This window comes from Carlito syrichta, unplaced genomic scaffold (assembly GCF_000164805.1).
Source record: "Carlito syrichta isolate Samal-C Ts95f unplaced genomic scaffold, Tarsius_syrichta-2.0.1 Scaffold304445, whole genome shotgun sequence".
NCBI classification, from domain to species: Eukaryota; Metazoa; Chordata; class Mammalia; order Primates; family Tarsiidae; genus Carlito; species Carlito syrichta.
Genome location: NW_007248541.1, coordinates 610,295 through 615,334, shown reverse-complemented (window position 1 = coordinate 615,334; position 5,040 = coordinate 610,295).

The window sequence follows — 5,040 nt, the reverse complement described above, 5'->3', positions numbered from 1 at the left end:
ACTCACCTCAGCCTCCCAAAGGCGTGGGATTACAGGCTGAGCCACCGAGCCTGGCCACAAAAAATTAAAAAAAGAAATTAACCAGGCATGATGGCACAGGTCTGTAGTCCCAGCTACTGGGAAGGCTGAGGAGGAAGGATCGCCTGAGCTCAGCTGGTCAAGGCTACAATGGTCGTGAGCGTGCCACTGCACTCTAACCTGGGCTACAGGGTGAGACTCTGGCTCAAAAAAACCAAAACAAAACCCAAAAACCAAACTAAAGTCAAAAGTCAAAATGTCACATTAGTTAACAGGAAATTATTCTCATATGTGCAGTGAAGTTTCAACTGGTTCCAATTATTTAGGTTAAAAACTGAGGGAGAGCCGGGCTCCGTGGCTCAGCCTGTAATCCCGCGCCTTTGGAAGGCTGAGGTGAGTGGATTGCCTGAGCCCATAGGTTCGAGACCCGCCTGGGCAGCGAGACCTCATCTCTACAATAAATTAAAAAAAAAAAAAATCAGCCGGGCGCGGTAGCACATGCCTGTAATTCCAGCTACCCCGAAGGCTGAGGTGGAAGGATTGCCGGAACCCAGCAGGCGAGGCTGCGGTGGCCGGGAGCGACCTCTGCACTCCAGTCTGGGTGACTGAGTGAGACTCCAACTCAAAAAAAAACAACTGAGGGAGGCTGGGCACCGTGGCTCACACCTATAATGCCAGCACTTTGGGAGGCTGAGGTGAGAGAATTGCCTGAGCCCACGAGTTTGAGACCAGCCAGGGCAACTTGGTGAGACCTCATCTCTACAATGAATCAAAAAATTAGCCGAGCATGGTGGTGCATGTCTGTAATTCCAGATACTTGGAAGGCTGAGGAGAAAGGATTGCCTGAACCTAGTAAGTCAATGCTGGGGTGGCTGTGAGTGTGCCATTACACCCCAGTTTGGGCGACAGAATGAGACTCCAACTAAAAACAAACAAACCAAAAAACTGAGGGAGAGAGAGACAAACTAATTATAAAATTTATATGGAAATGCAAAGGGCCAAGGATAGCCAAGGCAATTCTGAACTAGAACAAAGCTGAAGGTTTTAAACTACTATCAACAAAATATGTGGCTGATGCCTATAATTCCAGCACTTTGAGAGGCTGATATGAGAGGATTGCCTGAGCCCATGGGTTCGAGACTAGCCTGGGCAACTTGGTGAGACCTCATCTCTACAATAAATAAAAAAATTAACCAGGCGTGGTGGCCATGCCTGTAGTTCCAGCTACTTGGAAGGCTGAGGTGGAAGGATCGCTGGAGCCCAGCAGGTGGAGGCTACGGTGGCCAGGAGCAGCCACTGCACTCCAGTCTGGGAGACAGAGTGAGACTACAACTCAAAAAAAAAAAAAATTTGTTACAAAGCTCCAGTAGTTCAATCAGTGTGGTCCTGCCTGGCACAGCAAAAGGCAGACCAATAAAACAGAAGAGCCTCCAGGAGCACATATACAAGAAGGATCCCCCCCCCCAAAAAAAACCCCTGGAACTTATTGATATAAAACTGTGTATTTATTCTTATGTGTTTAAACTTCAGTCACCTTCAAAGTACTCTCTATATGATGCAATACACCTATTGAGACGCTTTTTCCACTGCTCAAAACAAGTTTTTGAATTTGTCAATTTGGATGTCTTTTAGTGCTTCTGTTGGTTTTTTTTGTTGTTGTTTTACTTCTTCCATGTGGGCAAACGTTTCCTTTGAGGACTTTTTTCATCCAGGCAAACAACAAAAAAAAGTCACTCGGGGCAAGATCAGGTGAATAGGGAGGGTGGGACATGGGAGTCATGCTGGTTTTGGTCAAAAACTGCTGAACAAGCGTGGTGTGGTCAGGTGTGCTTGTAAATCACCCATTATGAAGTGGGCAAATGTATTGAAAGACTTTCCCTCCAAAATTCACTGAAACTGAATGCAGCCTCTCAAACAGCTCTAGCTGGTACACTGATGCTGATGGGTTCCTAAAACAATTACCTAGTGGGGGAAGCCTGTACTACAATGAGCACGCCTGCCTGCAAAAAAAAAAAAAAAAAAAAAAAAAAATTCCGGTTTTTTTTTTTTGGGTCCTTCTCGTACATGGGCAACTGACTTATGATGAAGATGATGCTGTACTGTGGTGGGAAAAAGATAGTCCTTTCAAAAATGGTGCTAAGTCAACTGAATATTCCTATGGGAAAAATTATAATAATCTTGACCCCTAGCTCACATAATACACAAAAATCAGGTAGTCTGGTGAGCTGAAAGCCTGAGACAAACTGTTAGTAGAAGAATGGAAGAACATCTTCATGAACCTAGGGAAGCAAATTTTTTTTTTTTATTTGAGTTGGAGTCTCACTCTGTCGCCCTGACTGGAGTGCAGTGGCATGCTCCCAGCCACTGCAGCCTCGACGTGCTGGGCTCCGGCGATCCTTCCACCTCAGCCTTCCAAGTAGCTGGAAGTACAAGCATGTGCTGCCACGCCCGGCTAATTTTTTGATTTATTGTCGAGATGAGGTCTCGCCAAGTTGCCCAGGCGGGTCTCGAGCCCGCGGGCTCAGGCAATCCACTCACCTCAGACTCCCAAAGCGCGGGATTACAGGCTGAGCCACCGAGCCCGGCGGAAGCAAATATTTTTACACAGAAAACAAAAAATGCCAAGCAATCCCCCTTCTGGGAATATACCCAGAGGAACTCAAATCGCTCTATGAAAAAGATACCTGCACACGTATGTTTATTACAGCGTTGTTCACAATAGCAAAAACATGAACCCAACCATGCCACCCACTGAAAGTGGACTGGATTAAAAAAATGTGGTACATATACATGATGGAATATTATGCAGTCATAAAGACAGACAAAATTATGAATTTCATAGCAACCCCTGGATGGATTTAGAGTCTATAACACTCAGTGATCTATCACAGAAACAAAGAACTGAGTACCACATGTTCTCACTCAGTGGATCCTGAACAATTATCATAATACTATAAGAAAGCGATTGACAGTGGTGGGAAACTGCCCGGGAAGGGAGGGGCACACTTCATCAATAAGGGTACCTGATCTCAAACCAGTTGAAGTGGGAAACAAAGTGAGGCCCAAACTTTACCTGTACAATGACCACTTATATACCTAATCCTGAATTGTATGCATCTTCAAAATAAAAAAATTCTTTAAAAAGAAAAAAAAATGCTGGTAATAAAATAGTAAAATGTATTAACTGGCCACCATTAAAACTAAAGACCTCTGCTTATCAAACAACTCCATTAAGAGAGTAAAGACCACAGGAAGGAAAAACTATTGTCTACAGTCACAGCACCCTGAATGCACTCGGTCTCCTATGATCTCAGAAGCTTAGCAGGCACGGACCTGGTTAATATCTGAATGGGAGAAAGAAAAAGCTACTTTAACGCACATAATAAACAAAGGATTTATAGGCAAAGAGGCCAGGCGCGGTGACTCATGCCCATAATCCCAACACTTTGGGAAGCCGAGGTGAGAGGATTGCCTGAGCACATGGGTTTGAGACCAGCCTGTGCAACTTGGTGAGACCTCATCTCTACAATAAATCAAAAATTAGCCAGGCATGGTGGCGCATGCCTGTAGTTCCAGCTGCTTGGAAGGCTGAGGCGGAAGGATTGCCTGAGCCCAGTAGGTCAAGACTGCGATGGCTGTGAGCGCGTCACTGCCCTCCAGCCTAGGCAACAGAGTAAGACTCCAACTCAAAAAAAAAAAAAGGCAAAGAGCTTTAACACTAACTGATAAAAAGGTTATACAAATGACCTGTAAACATGAAAAGTTGCTCCGCCATTATTGTTTAAGGAAAATGTGTATCCAAACAATTCATAAGAATGACTAAGATGAAAAAGATAGTCAACACCAAGTGTGACTGAAGATGTAGCAACTAAAACTCATACAGCCCTGGAGTGAGTATAAAATGGAAAACTGTTCACCAATGTACTCCAACTGAACCCACGTGCTCTATCCTTGTTCCAGCAACTTCTCTCCTAGGCATGCAACAGAAAGTCTTCCATATATTCACCAAAAGACAAAAGCATTTATAGCAGCATTATTCACCATAGCCCCAAACTGGAAATAACCCAAATGTCCACAGATAGTAGAACAGATTTTTTTTTTTTTTGGTCTCATTCTGTCACTGAGGCTGGAGTGCAGTGGCACTATCATGGCTTATTGCCACCTGAATTTCCTGGGCTCAGGCGATCCTTCTGCCTTAGCTTCCTGAGTACCTGGGATCACAGGTGTGCGTCACCACACCTGGCTATTTTGGGGTTTTTTTGTAGAGACAAGGTCTCACTGTGTTGCCCAGCCTGGTCATGAACTCCTGGGATCAAGTGATCCTCCTGCCTTGGCCTCCCAAAGTGCTGGGATTACATGCATGAACTCATGTGCCCAGCTTTAGAACAGATTTTTTTTTTTTTTGAGTTAGAGTCTCACTCTCACTCTATTGCCCAGGCTGGAGTGCAGTGGCATGCTCACGACCACCACAGCCTCAACCTGCTGGGCTCATGTGTTCCTTCTGCCTCAGCCTTCCAAGTAGCTAGAACTACAGGCACACGCCGCCACGCCTGGCTAATTTGGATTTATTGTAGAGATGAGGTCTCACCAAGATGAGGTCTCACCAAGGCTGGTCTTGAACCCATGGGTTCTGGCAATCCTTTCACCTTAGCCTCCCAAGGTACTGGATTATAGACGTGAGCCACTGTGCCCGGCCAAAAATAAACTTTAAAATAAAAATAAAGCATGCAAATGTAAAAGGAAAGTAGCACTCTTATGAAATTCTTTTTTTTTTTTTTACGACAGGGTCTCACTATGTTGCCTAGGCTGATCTCAAACTCCTGGCCTCAAGGGGTACTCTTGCCTCAGCCTCCCCAAAATGCTGGGATTACAGGTGTGAGCCACTGTACCTGGCTTAAAATTCTTATAGGCCGGGCACATTGGTTCAAGCCTGTAATCCCAGCACTTTGTTTTTTGTTTTTATTTTTTGAGTTGGAGTCTTACTCCGTCGCCCAGACTGGAGTGCAGTGGCCGCTCCCAGCC